The sequence below is a fragment of the Nicotiana tomentosiformis genome, chromosome 7, assembly GCF_000390325.3.
Source record: "Nicotiana tomentosiformis chromosome 7, ASM39032v3, whole genome shotgun sequence".
Lineage (NCBI taxonomy): Eukaryota > Viridiplantae > Streptophyta > Magnoliopsida > Solanales > Solanaceae > Nicotiana > Nicotiana tomentosiformis.
In genome coordinates, this window is record NC_090818.1 from 61,511,462 (window position 1) to 61,539,000 (window position 27,539).

Below are 27,539 nucleotides of genomic sequence, written 5' to 3' on the forward strand. Positions count from 1 at the left end.
CGGCGAATTAAAATAAGGGCAAGCTTATGGCATGACATTTTGTAACACTTGAAATTCTTTGTTGAGATGAGTGTCTTTGTGCATTTGTCCCTTGTGTTATTGTAAATACGGTGATTTTGGGACTTTCTTTCTTGTTAGGGCACATGGATTAGGATGGATTGGTGATATTGATGTATCCCGAAATGAGTAAATTGAGCATATGTAGTTGACTAGTGCTTTTGATCACTTCTTGAGGCTTTTTGTTCTCACTTGATTATTTTGAAACTCCTTTGCATTTCTTGAAGTTGTTTCTAAATGAGGGAGTTATTGGGTTGAGATTCACATGCTTGGGCCTAATTATTAGTACCAACCAAATCCATAAGTATGGTGCTTAACTGGAGAATGTGATTTGTGAATGATAGCAATGCTACTTGTGCTTTAAATGGGACAACCTCATTGAATTGTTGGTTTTGATTTGCTTGAAAACAAGCAAAAGCTTTAAATTGGGGTGTTGATGAGTGGTGATTTTACCATTTATTTTAGTCTCTTTTTCTTTAGATTTTGAATCCTTTAATTATCATATGAGGTTGTTTATGGCGTGTATTGCTAAATTTATAGGTAAATGATGCCATGAAGAGAGTTAAATTCAATTGAAGTGGAATTGAGCAGAAAAGAGTTGAAACAATGCAAAATCCTTCAGATATCTCGCATCTGCGGACGACACATCACCTATGTGATCTCGCATCTATGAGAAAGGACCCGCATCTGCGGAAGAAGTCCTGGATGGCAGAAAGCGCTTCTGCGATCGACTCACCGCATCTGCGGTAGCACTTCTGCGCTTAATATTCGCATCTGCGATCGCGCATCTGTGCGTGCAAGCCCGCTTCCGCGGAGCCAATATTTCCCATCAAATTTTGCTTCTGCGCTTAGTATTCGCATATGCGATCGCACATCTGCGCGTGCAAGCCTGCTTCCGTGGAGCCAGTGTTTCCCATCAAATTTCTCTTCTGCAGTAGGCTATCCACATCTGTGGAGCCGCACCTGCGAGGATCCTTCCGCAGGGGCGGTCAACAGGCTTCAACTATCGACAGTCTGGGCATTTCACATTTTCTCAACTTCAAACCCACAAATACACGACCTAGCTTACTGGAAACATATCTTTGGCTTAATTTTCAGCCTCTTGACTAGAGAGGACAAGTTTTGGAGCAAGGGTTCTTGCACACACACTTGAGTCTTGAAGATTTGAAGCTTTTGGTTGAGAATTTCTTACCCATTTATGTTTAGGTTTTCATTTCCTTGCTTTGTATTGTATATTTAAGTGTGTAGTATTTTTTCCAACACTTGAATCTTGTTTATGGGAATATTCATATTTAAAGTGTGGATTAAATATATTATTGTGCTTATGTATTGAACGATTTTTATTTATTATGAAGTGAGTTATTGTTTATTTAATTATTCTTGTTCTTTAATGTTTCCAAAAGGATTAGCTAACCCTAGGACTCGCCGATTTACTTTGAATTGATAATTGATAACTGATAATTGTTTGGCTTAGCATAATAAGTGATAATTCTCTTACACGCCTAATCGCCTACATATTGTTCTCTGTGGGATTCGACCCCGACTCATAGTTGGGTAAATGATATTGCATGTGATCGTGTCCATTTACTTTTTAGTAGTGGATTTGGACGTCATCATATACACACCACCACTTAATCAGCTGGTATACATTGATGAATTCGCCCACATAGGCCGAGATGATATGATGGGATGCCCTCAGAGGCTTGATGATGTTTTGTACACATATACTTATGTATGATATGACATATATATGCATATGCATGAAATTATAAATGTTTCATGATTCATAGAGCTATTCAGACTTACAGGTTGAGTTCTTTACTCCATGTTTCTTTCACGTCTTTATATACTGCTTTCATGCCTTACATACTCAGTACTTTATTTGTACTGATATCCCTTTTGCCTGGGGATGCTGCGTTTCATTCCCGCAGGTCCCAATAGACAGGTTGAGAGTCCTCCTAGTAGGCTATCACCTGTGCGGAAGATGTTGGTGCATTTCACTTGCTCCGGAGGTGCCTATTTGGTCAGTATGATTTAGACATGTATTCATTGGTATGGCGGGGATCTATCCCGACCTTTATGACGTTTATGTACTCTTAGAGGCTTGTAGACATATGTCATGTATATGGAAACTTGTATGGCCTTCTTGGCCTATGTTTTGAATATACAAATGATCATGTCTGCCTTAAAGGCCCGTATGTCATATGTATAAGTTTCTATATTATGTTGGGTCGACCTATGTCTACTATTCCCTTATGTTTATTCCTGTTAACTTATGATGGCTCTTCTGGCCCACTTACCCATGACGGTATTATAAGAAAGATATGTTATGTTGGTACTCGGTTGTGTAAGGCACTGGGTGCCCGTCACAGCCCTACGGTTTGGGTCATGACAAAAGTGGTATCAGAGTAGTTCTGTCCTAGAGAGTCTATAAGCTGTGTCTAATAGAGTCTTATTTATGGGTGTGTTGTGCACCACACTTATAAGCCGTAGGCTATAGGGAATTTAGGACTGTCACTCTTTCTTCTAACTCTGGATCGTGTGGTAGAGCTCAGTTGTAAGAAATTCAAACTTCTTAATTCTATTTTATTCGTTATACAATGACATCTACATCCAGGAAAATAGTTGGTAAGAGATTGAATGTAGCTGTGGAAGAGTTGAGTCAGAGGAACACGATTTTGCATCATACTTATGATGAGTAAATGTAAGGTCTTCTGCAGATCATTATGTACTAAGACGTGTAAGCTTCTTGATAAGGAATCCTAAGGCATGAATATCTATCCACCCATATGGTAAAAAGCAACGAAAGAAGAGAAAAGGTAGATACAAGTTTCAATAAGTAAAAGAAGCAATGCGAAGAAGGATATGAGGTACCCAATTAGTGAAGATTACCAATATTTACAATTCAGGCAGAGACATATAAGCATTCTGAGTTATTTTTAACAATAACAAAGATATATTCACTTGACAATGCCCATTTCAGTTATGCCCCGTGGGAGCTAATAGATATAATTTAAGAGAAGGATGGGATATCAACATCTAACTGGGGTTGGAGTAACCCAAAATTGTGGATGAATTATTATCATTAGCTCACATTTCTGAGGGATATTGCAAACGTGGTAATGGTTCTCCTTGTGAGACACCCAGACGGTGCACTCTAGAATAGTACAATCAGATATGAATACTAGAATGTTCAGAAATTTCAGAAGATTGGCATTTGAATCCTAGAAGGGATAACTATTTATCTTTGTATGACTCCCATCCCTAGTAAAGAGACTGTTAGGCGACCCGAAGAGCCAGTGAGGTGAATCAAGGGGGGCTAAAAGTGAGAATGTTTTGAAGAAGTTTTCATAATAAGGTGATAGACAGAAATATTAGCAGGAGAATAAGAAGAAAGTAAATAAAATATTATGAGTAAGATGTGATAAATGGATGATAACGTTAAATCAAAATATGACAGGACTACATATTTTATAGTCAAGTGAAGGAAAAGAAAAGAAGTTACAGGCCTTGAGACAATAAAAGAGTATAAGCCATAAAGTCATGCCCCCATTTCAAGAAATGAGTTGGTGACTCGTACGTGATTACTAGAAGGAAAAGTTAGACCCCCGGAGTAATAGAAATTAGTATGGGCTAGTGAATAAGATAAACTGAACATGAATTCGGGACCGAAGGATTTGATAATAGTTTACATTGTGAGAATTTCAGAGATCGCGTTCCGGCAATAATTGAATGGACAACAAAAGAATAACCTTTAAAGGTTATTCAGGAAGACGCTTCCCTAAAGCAAGAACTGTGAGCAGAGTTAAGCTTAAGGGACTAAGTGTGGCAGTTACACTAGGTGTCACCTTCGTGCGTAAGAAATTTAGTTATCCATGCTACAGAAAGGTTACCGCAAGGCAAGTAAAAGTCCGTGGAAATGTGAAAAGATGCCAAAGATGAAGAGGTAAAACATTTATAGGTAAATCTTCATAGCATTAAATGTTAGTACAGGGGGAAGATGGTGTGATATGGTATTAAGTCGGAGTTATGTGGTTCAGGTAGCTATGGAATAATAAAGGAAGAATGTGGTAGAAAGGCAAAAGGAATGAGATTGCATTAATTCAGATCCTACGGATATGATACGACTCCAGAACATTATGTAAGCATGACGACGGTGAGAGGCAGTAATGGTTCCATCACTAGATGTTATTGATAAATAAGTGCAAATGAACACTTGATACATAAGGAGCCAGTATGCGGGGTAAGTTAATATAAAGGATATAACCCAAGAGAGATTACGCATAATATAGATATGAGAATGGATTAATGAGTAGTTGATTCAGGAAGAGCCTAGTCATGGCTAAACAAAAGGATACAGACAAATTAGCAGGTTGTGCGAGATAAACATAGTGAAACCCAATATAGGGAATTCAGTCTCGCAAATATGATGACATCATAATCCTTGAGAAATATTCAGATAGGAGTTGGGGGTTGTTAAAGGTACTGTATAAGTGTTACCAAAATAAAAAATGGTGCCACTGAGAAGACAGTCAAAAATTTCAGTTGAGAATCAACCTTACGAGTACAAGGGCGCGAAGGTAAGTAATAAAGGATAATTATAGGCGAGTAAGAACATCAAAAAATCTTTTGGGTATACGAGGTAATAAGCTTGCAGCTTTACAGGAGTTAAAAGGTCCCCCTAAGTCTACAAAGAAAGACTAGCTGAGGAAATAAGGAAGAAGGCTTCAACTTAAGCATAATGACATAAAGAAAAAAATGGTCTTGTAACAACAGTCTCACAATAACATTATATGCGCTCCATAAGAAAGTGACACCTATCGTGGCTAATGAATGGGGAAAAAAATAATTCAAAAGATGATATTTGAGATCATATGAGTTACAGAAAATTCCAGTATTTGTGGGCAATGAGATAAGCCATGTATTCATGAAACAAGTGGCAGAACGACCATGAAAAGTAATTGCTTATGTTTAAAGACAACTAAGAAAGCACGAGAATAATTACCCGACCCACGATTTAGAGTTAGCCGCGATGATTCATGCACTAAAGATGTGGAGGAACTATTTGTATGGCATTCATGTTGATATCTATACGGATCATAAGAGCCTTCAATATATCTTCAAGCATAAAGAATTGAATTTATTCCAAAGGAGATGGTAGGAGCTACTGAAAGACTATGACGTTGATATTTTATACTATCCGGGGAAGGCGAATGTAGTAGCCGATGCCCTCAGCCGTAGATCTATGGGTAGCATGTAATATTTATAGCTAGAGAAGAGTGGGATAGCCCATGAGATTCATCAACTAGCTAGTCTCGGAGTTTGATTACTGGACTCAGGTGATACTGAAGTTACTATTCAGGACACGACAACATCCTCTTTAGTAACTGAAGTGAAGGAACGCCAGTATGAGGATCCTATGCTATCACATTATAGAGATACATCCCCTCAAAAGGAGAATACACCATTTGAGATTACAGGAGATGGAGTCCTCATATATCGAGGTTGATTATGTGTTCCTAATGTGGCAGGGTTGCGCCAGCAGGTTATGGGAGAAGCTCATTATTCTTGTTATTCTATTAATCTAGGAGCGACGAAGATGTATCATGATATAAGGGGAATATACTGGTGGGACGGAATAAAGAAGGATATAGCAAAGTTTGTTGCTCAGTGCCCTAATTGACAGCAGGTTAAGATTGAACATCAGAAACCTGGTGGATTATTGCAGGCTATAGAGATTCCGACTTGGAAATGGGAAGTGATTAATATGGATTTCATCAGAGGCTTACCTCGTACCCAGCGTAAGTTCGATTCTATATGGGTTATTATTGATAGACTTAAAAAATCAACCCATTTTCTGCCTGTCAGGACTACTTATTCAGCAGAGGATTATGCAAGGCTCCCTAAATCTATTATCTCATATAGAGGTGCTTAGTTTACAGCTAATCTCTGGAGGTCCTTCCAAAAAGTATTGGGGACTCAGGTAAGTCTTAGTACAATATTTCATCCCCAGACAGACGGTCATGCTGAGTGTACTATTCAGACACTGGAGTATATGCTATGGGCTTGTGTGATGGACTTCAGGGGTAGCTGGGATGATCATCGTCCACTTATTGAGTTCGCATATAATAATAGTTATCATTCCAATATTTAGATGGCTCCATACGAAGATCTGTATGGACGAAAATGCAGGTCTCCTATCGGATAGTTCGAGATTGGGGAAACTAAGTTAGTAGGACCAGAGTTGATACAACAGGCAGTTGAGAAGATTAAGCTTATAAGGGAAATACTATTAGCTGCTCAGAGTCGTTAGAAGTCCTATGCAGATAATCGACGATGAGACTTGGAGTTTCAGGTAGACGACTGGGTATTCCTAAAAGTATCACTGATGAAAGGCGTTATGAGATTCGGTAAAAAGAAAAGCTTAGCCTTCAGTACATTGGACCTTATAAGATTATATGTAGAGTAGGCCAAGTAGCATATGAGTTAGACTTGCCTTCCAACTTGGAGTCTGTACATCCAGTCTTTCATGTATCCATGCTCCGTAAGTGTATTGGAGGTCCCTCTAAATTCATTCCAGTTGATGATGTTCAGGTTATAGAGCAGCTATCACAGGAGGAAGCTCCCATTTCTATACTAGATAGACAAGTTCGGAGATTGAGAACTAAAGATATAACTTCGGTTAACGTATTATGGAGAAACAATAATGTGGAAGAGATGACTTGGGAAGTTGAAGAAGAAATGAAGACTAGGTATCCTCACTTATTTCCGCTTCTGTAGGATGATCAGACTGAGACATCACAACCTTGAGGTTCGTATATGATACTTGATTCTTATGTTAGTTATTGTTATTGGTCGTGTGAGACCATTGGTGTTATTGATGATTGTGGCCCTGTGTGGCTTTGTATGGTTGGGTTTTCTGTGTGACAGGTTTGTAGTAGTACCATTATAGAGGAGACTCTACCAAAATTTCTATAAATTTCTGGGAGCTTAACATTCGAGGACGAATATTTCTAGGGGGGGAGGGGGGGGAGATTGTTACACCTTGTGTGTCCCAAGGTGACGTAATGAATATGAGACTTGTTAATCACGATTTAAATGTGTTTAAAGTCATAATATGACTATATATGATGTTTGGATAGAAAATATAAAGTTTGGGAAAAATCGGATTTAAGTTGCGAAAAAATCGATTAAGGATTTACCTTGTAACAAAGATTTTTGAGAAATAAATTTCGTGTGCTATATGATGTCTTTTGGGACATATTATATACCAAAATAAAGGTCTTTTAATTTAGTTTCCACGATCTTAACCGTTCATTCATACGACATCCGCATAAAAAGATATAAGCGTTGGAAAATGGGCCAATTAGAGGGTGCCAAGCTAGCACCTCTTTGACTTTTTAAAAGTTGATATATAGGTCTTAACTCATCTCTCTCTTCATTTTTACATAGAACCCGACCAGAGAACACCATAAAACCTATCCATGAGCTCTCTAATAGTGTTTCAAAGAATACTAACATCTCGGGTACAAAATCGAGAAGCGATAACATCAGAACAATCCCTACGACGTAAGTATCATTAGACCGCCTCTCTTTTTTGTTTGTAGTTCGAGTTTTGTAAGTTACTTTATAGTTAAGAAACATATAATTTCTGTATTTAAGTGTTTAAATATCAAGGAAGGTTGTTAAATTGGTTTCCTAATATTTTGAACTCATGGGACGGTGATCGGAAGCCGTGAGTTCGATTTATTTCACTTTTAGTGGACTGTTTTGTAGTCCACTCGTGTTGGCCTATTGTGCTACTAATTTATGGAGTTTGGAAGGATGAAGGGCATAGAGAAATGCCATATGTGGTAGGGTAGTAGGCTGGTCGCTTGTCGTGGCAATTTCAGGCTAATTGATAACTTATTGATTGGGTGTGTTATGGTATATTTGGGGGGTTTTGTTGTATTGAAGGTCCCGAATTGTAGTTGGGTTGTTTTTGGGCTGCTGATTGTATTGTGTTTGTATCTCACCTATAGTAGGCTTGAGGGAGCAGTGAAATCAGGGGAAATGCTGCCCGTTTTATTTTAGAATCGAGTTATCATTTGAGATACGTGATATGCCACCGCCATCTAAGTTGTACACGTATTTCTTTGTTATAGGGTTGGCACTCTAGTTGTCATAAGCTTGTTGTTGAGTTGCATTAACGACTTGAGGTATGTTAAGGATATCCCTTATTTCCTTTTGGTATGATCCATATGATACAAACAAAATGTGCAAACACGAAACTTTCATAAATGACTCTATTCATAGAAGTACTAGTGGTGCCTACGTTCTTGATTCCCCATGTGTCCTATTATTATATCTTTGTTCATGGGTATCAGAAAAATACATAAGTTGCTAAAGTTTATCCGAAGGCATATTTATCTTATGATATTCAGAGAAATCTTACTGACTTACTTCATTATGCATTGCATTCATTTATACATGTACATTGACCCATGACCAGATGTCGTTATATACGCGTATATTATATGTATATGGGATATGGCAAAAAGTTATGGCGTTATATATGTACCACCACCTGATCAGCTGGTATACATTGATGAATTCACCCACAGAGGCCGAGATGATATGATGGGATACCCTCAGAGGCTTGATTATGTTATGTACGCATATAACTATGTATGATATGACATTTATACGCATATGCATGACATTATAAATATTTCATGATTCACAAAGCTATTCAGACTTACATATTGAGTTCTTTACTCCATGTTTCTTTTATGTCTTTATATACTACTTTCATGCCTTACATACTCAGTACTTTATTTGTACTGACATACCTTTTGCCTGGGGACGCTGCGTTTCATGCCCGTAGGTCCCGATAGATAGGTTGAGAGTCCTCCTAGTAGGCTATCACCTCAGCGGAAGATGTTTGTGCACTCCACTTGCTCCAGAGTTGCCTATTTGGTCAGTATAATTTGGACATGTTTTCATTGGTATGGCGGGGCTCTGTCCCGACCTTTATGCCGTTTATGTACTCTTAGAGTCTTGTAGACAGATGTCATATATATGGATACTTATATGGCCTTATCGGCCTATGTTTTGAGTATACAAATGATCATGTCGGCCTTATAAGCATGTATGTCACATGTATAAGTTTCTATGTTATGTTGGGTCGTCCTATGTCTAGTATTCCCTTATGTTTTATTTCCGTTATCTCATGATGGCCCTTCTGGCTCACTTACCCATGACAGTATGATAAGAAAGATATGTTATGTTGGTACTCAGTTGTGTAAGGCACCGGGTGCCCGTCGCGGCCCTACGGTTTGGGTCGTGACACAAACATTGATCAACTCTAGCAACTTAAGCTTTTAAATGAGACTAAGTATTCCAAATTACTCTCAACCTTCCCAAAACTAAACCAGCCATCCCCCTATATCATAAAACACCAAACAAATATAATGGAAGCATCAAATAAGGGAATGGGGTTCAAATACACAAAAAAACCAACTGACTCATTACATTCCACCCTCAAACATGAAGTGTCAAAAAGATGAGGATATCTTCTCCGCATATCATGCTCGGTCTCTCAAGTTGCTTCCTCGATCGTTGCCCTCTCCACGGAACCTTCATGTCATGACCCAACTACCATCAGAGCTGTGATGGCGCTTAACACTACTTGCTAGGCAAGCCAACAATCACACAATAACAACAAATTTGATAAAACAAGGTTTAATAAACTCAACAATAGAAATATCATGAAATAACTGAGAAAGCAACAATAATAATACTACAACCATCCCAATGATCTGGTGTCAACGAGCATATGAGCACTACTAAATATCAAATACAAGGCCAAATATTCAATACAACTGTCTAGATAATAGAGAAGTAATAACAGAATAAATGAAAGAGAACTTTAAGGTTTGTGACCGACATAGAAGCTACCTCGTAGTCTCCTAAAAGCTGGTATCAACACATCTCTAGCAGTCACCACGTCCAGAAGTATCTGAATCTCCACACGAAGTGCAGAGTGTATATACTCAATAAGTAACAAAAATAAACTTGGACTGAAAGCAGTGACAAGGTCAGAAGAAACAATTAGAAACCTATCACGACCCCAAAATCTACCTAGTCGTGATAGCACCTAACCCAAACCTGCTTGGTAAGCCAAGTAATAGTGAACCCATTTCTAATGAAGATAATAAGAGATCAATAAGTGAAATAACTGAATTACCATACAATAACCCAAGGATTGGTAGAACAAGTCATTTGCCACTAAGACTTAGATTTACAAGGCTGGTATGAAATAAGCTCAACATCTATTGTATATATATAAAACAGAATTCGAATCTAAACTACCAAGGACAAGTGGTAGCTTAATCCGGAAGGCATGTGTATCTTCAATGCCAGCTCCATCATCCACAGAATCACAACTCCAAGATGTGCATGCAAGGTGCAGAAGTGTAGTATGAGTACATCTGACCCCAAATAATCAACAAGTATCATGATTAACCTCGATGAGGTAATAGAAGCAAGAATTATAAATGATACTCTCCAATCACCTGTACAGTTCATAATTTCCAATAAGTACAGAACTATAATATGAACGAATCATGAAAATTACTGATAAGACCACCTTAGTGCACATAATTTCCTTAACAGACTTTGTTCGTCGTGGTACAGATCATTTGGATTGAACAGAGCGTTGGGGAGTTGAAGAAAATTTTTGGCCTAGCAGGGCATTTCTGTGGATCGCAGATCTGCCACAGAATGAAGCAGAAACTTGAGCTAATTTTAGGACTAGTATGTGGCCGCATAATTGTTTTGCGAGCCACATATTCATCGCAATGTCCGGCATAAGAAATTTCGAAAGGAGGTTCTGTGGTCCTTTCTGCTACCACAGAATTGGTTTGTGGATCACAGACCTGTTACAGAGTGAGGCAGAAATGCCCAATTCTGGAGGACCATTGTGCGGTCCATTTTGCGGACCACAGAAGTGTTATGCGGTGGCATATGCGACCGCAGAATCGCATCAGGGCTTCATTTTTTCTAATTTTGTGACCCGACCCTATTTCGATATATAGTCGTTGAAGACCATTTATAAGGTAAAACCCTAATATTTTGAGAGTGGGGAAGTGCTCTAGAGTAAAAGGGGGTTCGTAAACTAGTTGTCTACCAATCCTTGCTCAAGTCTTGAATAATTCACAAGAAGAAGTCACAAGGTCTTCATCCAAGAGGTAAAGTTCCATACCCTAGTCTTCAATTTCGAGTTTGGGGTAGAAAATGGATAATGGGGAGTGTAATTCTTAGGTGTGGGGGTGTTATCTATGCATGCATGTACTAACAAAGTTTTAGGAAGGTTTTTGAGCTAAAAGGGTAGATATTGGGTTGGGGATGAAGGAATCCACCATAGGAGGACCTTGAAACCTTAATGCACACCTAGTGTTTGATAAAATGCTCAAACAAGCTGGAACTATGAACTCCTTCCTAATTCGTGTTCAATTTTGCTATATCTCTAAATATATCGAAGTGGCTAAGATTTCCAGAATATTGTAGTAATTTAAGGGAAGCTCAAGGCGAGGTATGTTGGCTAACTCCTCTTTTAGAATTGAACCCCACAATGTCCTTGTAAGTCCCGAGTTGCTCATTATAAATTGATTATTCCGAATAAGCCTTGTGTCAAAAGATATACGTGTTCACTATGTATTTCAAATGTTCTTTGTTGCATTGTGTTACCATTTGAGAATGTGTTCAAAGTAAGGGTTGCATATCTAAATGTTATAACTTCAAGTCGTGATTCAAATGAAAGCTATTATGTTGAATTGTGTATGAAATCTCAATGTGCTTAAGATTCTTACTTGCTCACATGTGTACTTAAAGTCTTGAATAGAAATGCTTTGTTATCGATAATCCGTGATGATGTTGAAAGTGAAAGAGGTAAGCATGAAATGTGAAACACGACTAACGTGCCAAGTATGATATTACGTTTGGAGCCACTAGTGCCAATGAAACTAAGAAACATGTAAAGGAAGTTGAAATGAGTTGTAAACCATTTTAATAATGAACACTTTAGGAGTATCGTTAGTCACCGAGGAAAGGTAGGTTGAAATAGCCTAACCTCGAAACTACACATGCGGTGTAGGAGTAGATTGTAATTATTCCCCTTTATTAGATGAGATGATTGCTAGAAAAGGGTGACGTCATTCCACACGACATTGTGGTGAGATGGCCTAGCCGACCGGGTCTTGATCGGACGCCATGCCGCACACATAGTGGTGATTATGCATGAAATTGTGATTGAGATAATGATTAAAACTGTAATAGTGATTGTGAATACGATTGGTGTCTCTGGGTGAGACGACCTAGCTGATCGGGCCATAATCGGGCTCTGTGCTAAAATCACGGTGGTATATCGGTGCTAATATCTCCCAACCTAAAATAATGGAAATTTACTTGAAAAATTATCTTGCTCCTAACTTTATGTTTTAGTATTGGTTGATGCTTCTATTGATTCTATGACTGTTCTTCCTGTATTGTTACCTGTTCTAATGAGAGGGTGTTTAGTCATACATACTAGTACTATTCCATATGTACTAACGTCCCTTTTGCCGGGGGCGCTGCATCTTTAATGGATGCAGGTGGTTCCGCAGTAGGAGGTATTGATCATTAATAGCAGCACACCCTCTTCCCAGCAGATTTGGTGAGCCCTACTTCATTTCAGTATCTTCCATCTTTTGTTCCAGTGTATTGTATTTGAGGTATAGTCGGGGTCTTGTTGCCGATATTATCATAGAATTCTTTTATATCCATTAGAATCTCCGTAGACACAGTGTAGGTTGTATATATATGGGCGTTGGGAAAGTCAAACTAGTCTTGGTGTATCAAAATCACTTGTTTCACTTCAATTATGAAAGTGTATGTATTTTGAGACTTTAAAATGAAGCAACTAATGGTAATGGAATTAATGTTGTTCATGAATCCTCTTGGTGTTAATTAATGAAATTTATATTCTCTTTATTTATGACTAAGTCGGGTAGAAGGCAATCTAGCAGGCTTGATCGGCCGGGTTATATCGGTTGAGCGCCGGTCGTGCTCCCCGAAGTCGGGGGTTGACAATATGAAAATAAATCAGGTAAACAACCAAGGAATATTGCAAGTAAAGAAGAAATGCAATAATCAAATATCAATCCTTTGCGGTGCGCAATCCGATCAAAAATAGAAATCACATCACGACTCTCAGGCCCACATCAAAATCTCAATAACCAAACCAAACCAAACCATTAACCAGCTCTCCGAGAGCTCACATCAACCATAAACTTGTCTGTTTCTCACAATCCGCGTGTACACCATCAAGAAGGCACATGAAAGGGTGACCCTGGGGGAATGGATCAATATCCACACGCACAGAGGCGGACCTAGGATTTAAGTACAACCGTGGCACACTGTCTTTAAATATGTCAATTACTTGCGACAAATTTTGGCGTGCAACTCTTTAAGAATTTAACGTATTATGATGACTTATCACAAAGTAAAATTCTTAGTCCCCGTTTACCGGAATCGATAGATATTACTACTTTGTTGAAGTGATTGTTGAAGGAAGAGAGAAGGGTTTGTAATTTTTTATTTGCATAGATAGGAGTTTGGAGTTTTTTATTTTTGAGGGAGGGACTTGAAAAGAATAACATCAATTAATTAAGTTGATTATTATATACAAGTATTAAATGATAATTGAATTCAGAAAAGATGAAATTAAAATAAAATAGTTGACTACTAAGTAAAACAATCAATGAATCAGTAAAGGAAAGGAAAACCTAAAATGCAGAAGTTGGGTTTTGATCCCAAGACGACAAACACAGGTAAGTGGCTACAACACTACACTCAACCATCTCTGCCATGGGCCTTTTGTGATTTTGGGGGCACCAACAAAATATTTAAGGGGTCCTATTGATGTATACACGTATATACACAAAACATATATACAGTGATTTGTAGAGTCCAACAGGTTTCTGGTGACCCCCATACCCCTAACGTAGGTCCGCCCCTGCACACGTAGCATGACCAATTCAACGTGCTATCAGCCTGACAAGTCACATGCTCAATATCATAATCCGCTCGGCGTTGTCACATGCTCAATATCATAATCCGCCTGACGTGGTCACATGCACAATATCACAATCCACCCGGCGTGGTCACATGCTCAATATCACGGATTCGCTCGGCATGGTCACAAGCTATAACACAATCCGCCTGACGTGGTCACAGTCATAACAACACAATTCGCACGGCATGGTCACGGGTATAACAATACAATCCGCTCGGCCTGGTCACATGCATAACTAAACAATCCGCCCAACGTGGTCAAAGGCATAACAACCCAATCCGACAGGCGTGGTCATAGGCATAACAACACAATCCGTCCGGCGTGGTCACAACCATATAGTCCAATCCTATCACACAGAAGCAAATATATAAGAATACATGTATAGATCAATGAATATCAGATTTCATACTCCTGGACTGGTATAAATGACATGCTAAGGTATATGCATGTGCAAAGTATGCTATCGTAGCTCAAATCGGCAATTTCATAATGGAAATAACAATAATCAAGTCCGATCAGGGGTGTAGCCTCTATGTAACCTCAAACATGGATCAAATAGTTCACAACATGGTTACAAATATGAGAAAACATCATAACATAAAGCTTAACAATCGAATAAAGGCATTTCATAGCTTAAGCACTACCCCGAGCATGGATAAATACCCCGATGCTCGCATATGAACTCAAACCCCACACATATGTGCACCCATAACATGTAGCTATCACAAATAACTTAGGCAACTAGTGCCTCAACTAAGTTTAGGTAAGATACTTACCTCAAGAAAGCAAAATCAACACTCTAAGAAGATCTTTCCGTGTGAAACAACCTTCGGACGACTTGAATCTAGCCAAAATAACTTAATAACATAAATAAAAGTCATAGGAAACAATTCAGAATAATAAAGCTTCGATCTTTAACTAAAATCAAGAAGTCAACCCCAGGATCACACCCTAGAACTCAATAAAACTCACAAATTTCTAAAACCAATTCCGATACGAGTCCAACCATAACAATTTCATCCAATTCCGACCTCAAATCGGCCTTCAAATAATCAATTTATGAGTTAGATTTTTTTTTTATATACTAAAATCCCAAATTTCTTCGATTCAATTCATCAATCAATCACTAAATTCAAGGTTGGAATCATGAAATTCAAACAAATCTAAGTATAAAAATACTTACCCCAATCCATGTAGTGAAAATTCTCTCCAAAATTGTCCAAAACCGAGCTCCAAAACCTTGTGAAAAAAGTAACTAAATTTCGAAATAAGTAAAAATGTAGCAGCTCTCCCAGCCTGAATCAGATCCTATATGATCCCGAAACTCACGTTTGATAAGCCCAGCATGGTCTTTGTGATATTACACCCACGATAGCCTTTGAATCACCCAATTTGGCCTTAAAATGAGGGAGCTATGATGTTTTAAAGTTTTAAAGAAAATCTGAACAGGGACATAAATGGCATTTTTCGTAATTATTTATACCAGAAAAAAAACCCAGCAATAAGAAAATCTTCTTTTTAGCACCCAAAAATCATTCAGAACCTCCAGGATACAAACCATATATGCATTTCAATCACAAAACACGCGACTAACCTGCTTGCGCACTCAAAACATTTAAAAGAGGTCATCTTGACCCGATATTGACCATGGTCAAACTCCAAATCCTTAACTTAATTAGTTTCTCAACCGATGATCCAAAATACACCCGAGCCAATCGGGACCCCATCCAATCATGCCAACAAGTACAAATACATTATCTGAATGTCATGACCCAAAATCCTAACCCATCATGAGGCGCCTAACACACCGGCTAGGCAAGCCGAAACTTAACAATAAAGAGCCAAAATAACAGAAATTATAGAAATAACATAAGTCTGAAACCTCAATGTAACAAAATATTGCCAATACAAGATAAATCCCCCAGAAAATGGTAAATACGGAGTCATGAGCTCTACAATAGAATACAAGTCTCGAAACTAAGTAATATTAATACTATTTGAACTGAAGCAATAGTACATAATAAAGACAAGTCAAAACTGCGGCCAAGGATGCAGCTATACCTCGCCTCTCGAAGATAGGTCCAACAGATAGATCTACTGCTGATAGCTGGTCCCTACACCTGGATCTGCACAATTAAGTGCAGAGTGTAGTATGAGTACAGCCGACCCAATGTACTCAATAAGAATCGTAACTAACCTCGGCGAGGTAAAAAAAGCACAAATTATATACTAGCTATAACCTGTAGTGTTTCATCATTTTTAACAAGTTCAGAACAATAATGAAATCAAGTCATAAAGCACAGGAAGAAGCATCTGTGTGTGTATGTTTACATTTACTCAAATACTCTACTCAGTCCATGTTCAACATATATAGATAATATGCAGTTAAATCAGGTAAATAAATCACGAAAATTGCAAGTAAAGATGAAATGCAGAATCCAAACAAACACTGGCCAAATTTCCTCAATCATTCCATATCCGTACCAAACCACTGATCCGTGTTCCTCAATATCCGCGTGTACACCATCAAGAGAGAAACATGAGAGGGTGACCATAGGGGGATGGATCCATATCCACACGCAAGCACGGCCAATTCAACGCGCTACCAACTCGGCGTGGTCACATGCTCAATATTATAATCTGCCCAGGGTGGCCACAAGCATAATAGTACAATCCGCCCGTCATGGTCATAGGCATAATATCACAATCCACCCGGCGTAGTCACATACATAACAACACAATCCACTCGGCATGGTCACAGGCATAACAACACAATCTGCCCGGCGTGGTCACATGCATCCAGTCCAAATTATATCACACAGAAGCAAATATACAAGAATACATGTATATGATGAATGGATAACATATCTCATGCTCCTGGACTGGTATATGTGATATGCTAAAGTGTAGGCATGTGGATAATGTGCAATCATAGCTCAAACTGGCTATTTCATCATAAAGATAACAATTATCAAGTTCATTCAGCGATTTAGCCTATAAGTAACCTCAAACATGGCTCAAATAGTTCACAACAATTCTACAAATATGAGAAAAATCATAGCTTAAAGCTTAACCGTCAATTTTAGGCATATCATAGCCTAAGCATAACCTGAGAATGGAAAAATATGCTGGTGTTAGCACATGGGCTTAAAGCCCCACATATATGCGCACCCATAGCACGTAACTATCACAAGTAATACAGGCAACTAGTGCCTCAACCAAGTTTAGATAAGATACTTACCTCAAGCAAGCCAAATTACTCCTCTAACAAACTCTTCCCGCGCGCATCAACCTCCGGAAGGCTCAAATCTAGCCAAAATAACGTAATACTATCAATAAAATCTATAGGAAGTGATTCCAAGATAAAGCTAAGATATTTAACTCAAGTAAAAAAGCCAACCCAAAAAGTCAATCCCGGGCCCGCACCTTGGAACCCGACAAAATCAACAATTTCAATGAGTCCAACCATACCAAAATCATCCAATTTCGACCTCAAATCGACCTTCAAACCTCTATTTTTCATTTTGAAAAGTTTTCCACAAAATCCCCCATTTCTTCACTCTAATTCACTAATTAAATGCTAAAACAAAGGTGGAATCATGGAATAATAACAAATCCGAGTAAAAAACACTTACCCCGATCCAAGACGTGAAAATCACCTCCAAAATCACCCAAAATCGAGCTCTACAACAAAATATATGAAATAATAACTCTAACCCTCGATTTGGGTTTTTAAATTTGCTGCCCAGATGTTCCTCTTCGCGATCGCGGAAAGTCCTTCACGATCGCAAAAAACAAAATTCACTGCCCTAAAAAATTGTTCTATGCGAACGCGAAGACAAAGTTGCGAATGCGATCCTCAGCAACCTACACCTATGCAACAAACACACGCGATTGCGAAGAACAAACACGGGCAACTTCCACGCCTCACCTTCCTTATTTGCGAACACATCCCATCTCCCGTGTTCGCGATGCACAAATAACCAAAGCTCCGCGATCGCATCCTCAAACTTTCGAACGTGTTGAAAAAATTCCCACCTATTGGAATTGAACCTTCACGATTGCATCCCTCTTCTCGCGATCACGAAAGAGGAAACCAGATGCCCAGAAATCAGCAACTCCTCCAAGTCCAAAATGAGTAGGAACTTGATCTGAAACACACCCGAGGCCTCCCAGATCCCATACAAACAAACCAACAGGTCTTAAAACATGATACAAGAATCCTCAAATCACATCAAACAACACCGAAATCACGAATCACACCCCAATTCAAACCTAATGAACTAATGAACTTCCAACTTCTAAAACTAATGCCGAATCATACCAAATCAACTCCGATTGATCTCAAATTTTGTACATAAGTCATAAATGACACAACAAAACTACGCCAACTCCCAGAAACAAAATCCGAGCTCGGTATTAGCAAATTCAACTCTCGGTCAAACTTCTCAACTTTCCAAACCTTCAACATTCCAACTTTCGCCAATTCAAGCCAAAACGACCTACAGACCTCCAAATTTAAATCCGGACATACGACTAAGTCTAAAATCACCATACAAAGCTATCAAAACTTCATTTTGGAGTCGTTTACACAAAATTTAACATCCAGTCAACTTTTCAACTTAAGCTTCCAAGCTTGAGACTAAGTGTCCCAATTCATTACGAAACATCCCCGGAACCAAACCAACCACCCCAGAAAGTCACGTAACCACAAGTGAACATATAATAAGAAATAAATAGGGTAACTGGGTTACAATACACAAGATGACCGGCTAAGTCATCACATTCCCCCCCCCCTCTTAAATAAACATTCGTCCTCGAACGGGTCTAGAATCATAGTTAGAGTCTCAAATGGGTATGGATATCTACTCCGCATCTCCCGCTCGGTCTCCCAAGTAGCCTCCTCGATTGGCTGGCCTCTCCACTGAACTTTCATTGAAGATATATTCATTGATCTCAACTTTCAAACACGTCGATCAAAAATGGCCACCGGTTTCACATCTTTAGTCAAGTCTCCATCTAGCTGTACCGTGCTAAAGTCCAACACATGGGACGTGTCACCATAATACTTCTGGAGTATAGAAACATGAAACACTGGGTGAACGCCCGATATACTAGGTGGAAGTGCAAGCTTGTAAGCCACCTCTCCAATCCTCTAAAGCACCTCAAAAGGTCCAATATACCGTGGGCTCGACTTGCCGTTCTTCCCGAACCTCATCACACCCTTCATGGGTGAAACCCTGAGCAAAACCTTCTCACCCACCATATATGCAACATCAAAAACCTTCCTATCAGCATAACTCTTTTGCCTAGACTATACTGTTCGAAGTCGATCCTGAATTAACTTGACTTTCTCCAAGGCATCCCGAACCAAATCAGTACCCAATAACCTAGCCTCTCCCAGATCAAACCAACCAACTAGAGAATGACACCACCTCCCATATAAGGCCTCATAAGGAGCCATCTGAATTCTTGATTATTAGCTGTTGTTGTAGGCAAACTCAGCAAGCGGTAGAAACTGATCCCAAGAACCCCCGAAATCCATAACACAAGCACGTAGCATATCCTCCAAGATCTAAAAGATGCGCTCGGACTGTCCGTCCGTCTGGAGGTGGAATGCTGTACTCAACTCAACCCGTGTGCCCAACTCTCACTGCACTGCTCTTCAAAATTGCGATGTGAATTGCATGCCCTGATTAGAAATAATGGACACCGACACACCATGAAGACAAACAATCTCACAGATATAGATCTCAGCCAGCCGCTATGAAGAATAGGTAGTCACAACCAGAATAAAATGTGCGGACTTAGTCAACTGGTCCATAATCACCATAACTGCATCAAATTTCTTCAAAGTCCGTGGGATCCCAACAACGAAGTCCATCGTAACACGCTCCTATTTCCACTCAAGAATCTCAAGTCTCTGAAGCAAACCGCCCGGCCTCTAATGCTCGCACTTCGCTTGCTGATAGTTCAGGCACCGAGCCACATACTCTACTATATCTTTCTTCATTTTTCTCCACCAATAGTGCTTCCTCAAGTCCATATACATCTTTGCGGCCCTTGAATGAATGGAATACCACGAACTGTGGGCCTCCTCAAGAATCAACTCACGCAACCCATCCACATTGGGCACACAAATCTGACCCTGCATCCGCAACACCCCATCATCTCCAATAGAAACCTCCTTGGCATCACCGTGTTGCACCATGTCCTTAAGAACAAGCTAGTGGAGGTCGTCATACTGACAGTCTCTGATGCACTCATACAAAACAAACCGGGAAACTATGCAAGCTAGAACCCGACAAGGCTCCGATACATCTAACCTCACAAACTGATTGGCCAAGGCCTGAATATATGATGCTAGTGGTCTCTCACCAACTGGAATATATGAAAGGCTACCCATACTCACAGCCTTTCTACTAAAGGCATCAGCCACCATGATGGCCTTCTCGGAATGAAACAAAATGGTGATATCATAGTCTTTTAAGAGCTCCAACCATCTTCGCTGCCTCAAATTTAGATCCTTATTCTTAAACAATTGTTGTAGACTAAATACCTTATAAGACACGCCATAGAGATAATGCCTCCAAATCTTCAATGCATGAACAATGGCTGCCAACTCTAAATTATGAACGAGGTAGTTATTCTCAAGGGGCTTCAACTTGCGTGAGACATAAGCAATCACCCTACCCTCCTACATCAAGACACTCGCAATACCAATCTGAGAGGCATCACAATAAACCGTATATGAACCGATGCTGAAGGCAAAACTAGAACTGGAGTTGTGGTCAAGGCTGTTTTGAGCTTCTAAAAGCTCTCCTCGCACTCATCAGACCACCTGAATGGGGTACCCTTCTGGGTTAATCTAGTCAAAGGTGCAACAATGGACGAGAAACCCTCCACAAGACGATGATAATATCCGGCCAAATCAAGAAAACTCCAGATCTCAATAGCTAATGACGGTCTAGGCCAACTCTAAACTACCTCAATCTTCTTCGAAAATTCCTTGATACCCTCACTGGATACCACATGCCCCAAGAACGCCACATAATCAAGCCAAAACTCACACTTGGAGAATTTAGCATAAAGCTTCTTCTCCCTCAACATCTGGAGTACAATCCTCAAATGTTGCTCGTGATCCTCCTGGATACGTGAGTACACCAGTATATCATCAATGAATACTATGATAAAAGAATCAAGATATGGCTAGAATACACTGTTCATCAGATGCATAAATGCTGGTGGGGCATTGGTCAGCCCAAAAGACATCACAAGAAACTGGTAGTGATCATAGCAGGTCATGAATACCGTCTTCAGAATATCAGAATCCCGAATCTTCAACTGGTGATACCCAGACCTCAAATAAATCTTAGAGAACACTCTAGCACCCTGAAGCTAGTCAAATAAGTCATCAATGCGCGATAGTGGGTACTTGTTCTTAATTGTAACTTTGTTCAACTTCCTATAATCAATGAACACCCGCATAGTACCATCCTCCTTCTTCATAAATAGAACCGGTGCACCCCAAGGTGACACATTAGGCCTAATGAATCCCTTATCAAGTAGCTCCTGAAGCTGTTCTTTCAATTCTTTCAAAACTGCTGGTGCCATACAATACGAAGGAATAGAGATGAGATGAGTGCTCGGCACCAAGTTAATACCAAAATCATTGTCCCTGTCAGGTGGCATGCCTGATAGGTCTAAAGGAAACACATCCGGAAAGTCTCTCACTAGCGAAACTGACTCAATAGTAGGAGTATCAACACTAACATCCCTCACAATGGCCAAATATGCTAGACATCTCTTCCCAACCATCCGTTGGGCCTTCAAGTATGAATCACTCTACTGGGAATATCGTCCAGAGTACCTCTCCACTCAATCCTAGGCAATCCCGGCATCGCCAACATTACGGTCTTAGTGTGACAATCTAGAATAGCGTGACATGGTGACAACTACTCCATGCCTAAAATCACATAAAAAACAACCATGCTAAGAAGTAAAAGATCAACTCTCACCTCTAATCCCCTAATAGTCACTACACACAACCAATACACACGATCCACAATAATAGCATCACCCACCGGTGTAGATACATGAACAAGCATAACTAAAGAATCACGGGGCATATCCAAACAATGACCAAAGTATGATGACACATATGAATAAGTAGAACCAGGATCAAATAATATCAAAGAATCCTTGTGTCATACTGAAACAATACATGTGATCACGACAACAGAGGTAACTACCTTTGGCCTGGCTGGAAATGCGTAGAAATGAGCCTGACCACTACCTGATCAACCTCTCCATCTAGGGCAGTCTCGAGCTGACTAGGAACCACCCCGAGCTGGCTGTACGGGGGGTGTGGCAGCTAGTGCTGGGATCATAGGCTGATATATCTACTGTGGGACCCTACTCAATAGTCTGGGGTAATCTCTCTTAAGATGACTCAAGTCTTTGCACTCATAGCAACCCTTCCTGATAGGCTGCTAACCCTAATAACCCGCAGAACTGAACTTAAGCAGATGGGGCACGGTAAGAACTCTATGCCGGCAAAGCACTGAATGATGACAGAGCTGGGTGGGCACTGTAGGAACTGTGGCTAATTGAAGAGCTACAAGGAACGTGGCGATCTTCCTGAACTGGTCCAAAAGAACAACCTCTGCTATAATAAGACTAGCCTCCAGATGAGGCACTGTTGAAGCCACCTAAACTACAAGGCCTCTTGTCCTCCCTATCCTCCCACTCCTGCCTGCGAACCAACTCTAAGCGTCTAGTAATATAGACCACCTCATCAAACCTCGCAACCGTCGCAACCTCCCGAGCCATAATGAAGCATAATACATAGTTGAGGCCATCAACGAACCTCCTAATCTTCTCTCTCTCAGTGGGAACTAACCAAACCGTATGATAAGCCAACTATGACCACCTTATCTCATACTGAGTCACTATCATATACCCTCATGGCGTAGCTGCTCAAATTGCCTACGCAACTCCTCTCTGCGAGTCTGTGGGACAAACTTCTCTAAGAAGAGAATTGACAACTCATGCCATGTAAGTGGTATTGCATCAGCTCGCCTGCTCATCTCATAATCCTACCACCATCGGTAGGCTGCCCCAGTCAGCTGAAAAGTAGTGAAAAAAACCCTATTGGTGTCCAAAATACCCGTTGTGCGAATAATTCATTGATACCGGTCTATAAAATCCTGAGTAATTGACGATAAAAACTCTATGCCGGTAATGCACTGAATGATGACAGAGCAGGGCGGGCACTATAGGAACTATGGCTAACTAAAGAACTACAAGGAACGTGGAGATCTGCCTGAACTAGTCCAAAAGAACAACCTCTGCTATAATAGGACTAGACTCCAGATGAGGCACTATTGAAGCCACCTAAACTACGAGGCCTCTTGGAATTTCATTCCTCTCACTCCTGCATGCGAACAAGCTCTAAACGTCTAGTAATATCGACCACCTCATCAAACCTCGCACCCGTCGTAACCTCCTGAGCCATAATGAAGCATAATAGATAGTTGAGGCCATCAACGAACCTCCTAATCTTCTCCCTCTCAGTGGGAACTAACCATACCACACAAGCCAACTCTGAAAACCTCATCTCAAACCGAGTCACTATTATATACCCTCCTAGCGTAGCTTCTCAAACTGCCTACGCAACTCCTCTCTGCGAGTCTGTGGGACAAACTTCTCTAAGAAGAGAATTGAGGACTCATGCCATGTAAGTGGTGCTGCATCGGCTGGCCTGCTCAACTCATAAGCCTGCCACTATTGGTAGGCTGCCCCAGTCAGCTGAAAAGTAGTGAATGAAACCCCACTGGTGTCCAAAATACCCGCTGTGCAAATAATTCATTGATACTGGTCTATAAAATCCTGAGCATCCTCCGAATCTTCTCCACTGAACTCTGGAGTCTTAAGCCTCCCAAACCGCTCCAGTCTCTTCTGCTTCTCATCACTCATATGGGGACCAACCTCGGCCCTAGCGACAACAACCGGCTGAACTGGCAATAATCGAGGAAAACTGATCAGTGGTTTGGTACGGATATGGAAAGGTTGAGAAAATCTAGCCAATGTTTGTTTGGATTTTGCATTTCATCTTTACTTGCAATTTTCTTGATTTATTTACCTGATTTAACTTCATTTCATCTCTATAAGCTGAACACTAACTGAGCAGAGTATTTGAGTAATTGTACAGATACACATACATGCTTCTTCCTATGCTTTATGACTTGATTTCATTATTGTTCTGTACTTGTTAAAAATGATGAAATTGTATAGGTTATAGCTAGTGTCATTTATAATTCGTGCTTCTTTTACCTCGCCGAGGTTAATTACGATTCTTATTGAGTACATTGTGTCGATTGTACTCATACTACACTTAATTTTGCAGATCCAGGTGTGGGGACTAGCTATCAGTAGTAGAACTAGCTGTTGGACCTATCTTCGAGAGGCGAGGTATATCTGCCTCCTTGGCCGCAGTTTTGACTTGTCTTTTTTTATGTATTGTTGCTTCAGTTCAAATAGTATTATTATTACTTAGTTTCTAGACTTGTATTCCATTGTGGAGCTTATGACTCCGTATTTACCAGTTTCTGGGGGATTTATCTTGTATTGACAGTATTTTGTTACATTGAATTTTTAGACTCATGCTATTTCTATAATTTCTGTTGTTTTGGTTCTTTATTATTAAGTTTAGGTTTGCCTAGTTGGTGTGTTAGGTGCCCTCACTATGGGTGTGGATTTTAGGTCGTGACAAGTTGGTATCAAAGCCCTAGGTTCATAGATATTACGAGTTATGAGCAAGTTTAGTAGAGTCTTGCAGATCGGTACAGAGACGTCTGTACTTATCTTCGAGAGGCTACCGAACTGTTAGGAAACTTCACTTTCTTGTATTCTTATTGTGCAAATTTGTTATTTGCAAAACCTTGAACTTGACTCTTCTATTATCTCACAGTTGGTGAGGAGACGTGTGACCAGATCATGCAGATGACCACTAGTACCACCAATTAAGGTCGTGAGAGGCCGGTGCCGCGGGTGAGGCTGAGGTGTGGCTCGTACTACTGCAAGAGTAGCATTGTGGAGCCACCAGTTGCTCCAGCTCAAGAGCAGGTACCAGATGTGGTTGAGCTGGTGGGACCAGCTTAGGCACCAGTAGTGCCTATTGTGATTCCTGGCCTTCATGAGGCCTTAGCCCAGATTTTTACTGTGTACACGAGTCTGGCTCAGGCAGCCTCAATCCCAGCTGCACCAACAACTTCACAAGCCGAAGAAGGTGCCCAGACTCCTGCCGCCAGTACTCCAGAGAAGCTAGCTTAAGGACTCCAGACACGCGTGTACACCATCAAGAGAGAAACATGAGAGGGTGACCCTACGGGGATGGATCCATATCCACATGAAAGCACGACCAATTCAACATACTACCAGCACGACGTGGTCACATGTTCAATATCATTATCCACCCGGCTGGTCACAAGTGTAACAATACAATCTGCCTAGATTGGTCACATGCATAACAACACAATCCACCCGACGTGGTCACAAGCATAACAACACAATCTGCCCGGCGTGGTCACATGCATAAAAACACAATTCGCCTGGCGTGGTCACATGCTTCTAGTCCAAATCATATCACACAGAAGAAAATATACAATAATACATGTATATGATGAATGAATAACATATCTCATGCTCATGGACTAGTATAAGTGATATGCTAAAGTGTAGGCATGTTCATAGTGTGCTATCATAGCTCAAACCGGCGATTTCATCAAAGAGATAACAATTATCAAGTTCATTTAGTAATTTAGCCTCTAAGTAACCTCAAAAATTGCTCAAATAGTTCATAACAATGCTACAAATATTAGAAACATCATAGCTTAAAACTTAACCGTCAATTCTAGGCATATCATAGCCTAAGCATAACCCGAGCATGGAAAAATACCCGGTGTTAGCACATGGGCTCTAAACCCCACACATGTGCGCATCCATAGCACATAGCTATCACAAATAATACAGGAAATTAGTGCCTCAATAAGTTTAGATAAGATACTTACCTCAAGCAATCTAAATTACTCCTCTAATAAACCCTTCCTGCGCGAATCAACCTCCGGAAGGCTCAAATATAGCCAAAATAACGTAATACTATAAATAAAAGCAATAGGAAGTGATTCCAAGACAAAGCTAAGATCTTTAACTCAAGTCAAAAATTCAATCCCAGGCCCGCACCTAGGAACTCAACAAAATTCACAATTTCTTAACACCATTTCCATTACGAGTCCAACCATACAAAAATCATCCAATTCCGACCTCAAGTCGACCTTCAAACCTCCATTTCTTATTTTGAAAAGTTTTCCACAAACTCCCCCATTTCTTTACTTTAATTCACTAATTAAATTCTAAAACAAAGGTGGAATCATGGAATAATAACAAATTCGAGTAAAAAATACTTACCCCGATCCAAGACGTGAAAAGTTCCTCCACAATCTCCTAAAATCGAGCTCTACAACTCAAAATATGAAATAATAACTATAACCCTCAATTTGGGTTTTTAAAATCTGTTGCCCAAATGTTCCTCTTCACGATCGCGGAAAGTCTCTCACGATCGCGAAGAACAAAATTCAAAGCCCTCCAAAAATGGTCTACGTGAACGCGAAGAAAAAGTCGTGAACGCGATGCTCAACAACCCACACCTACGCGACAAACACACGCGATCGCGAAGAACAAACGCATGCAACTTCCAAGCGTTACCTTCCTTCTTCGTGAACACTTCCCATCTCCCGCATTCGCGATGCATAAATAACCAAAGCTCCGCGATCACATACTCAAACTCGCGAACGCACTGAACAAATGCCCACCTGCCGGAATTGACCCTTCGCGATCGCGTTCCTCTTCTCGCGATTGCGAAACTGGAAACTAGATCCCCATAAATCAGAAACTCCTCTAAGTCTGAAATGAGTTTGAACTTGATCCGAAACACACCTGAGGCCCCCACAACCCCATCCAAACACACCAACAGGTCATAAAATATGATACGAACTTAGTCGAAGCCTCAAATCAGATCAAACAACACCAAAATCATGAATCGCACCCCAACTCTAGCCTAATGAATTAATGAACTTCCAACTTCTAAAACTAATTCCGAATCATACCAAACTACCTCCGATTAACCTCAAATTTTACACATAAGTCGTAAATGACACAACACACCTACTCCAACTCCCAGAACCAAAATCCTAGCCCGGTATCAACAAATTCAACTATGGGTTAAACTTTTCAATCTTCCAAACCTTCAACTTTCAAACTTTTGCCAATTCAAGACAAAACGACCTATGGACCTCCAAATCCAAATCTGGATATATGCCTAAATCCA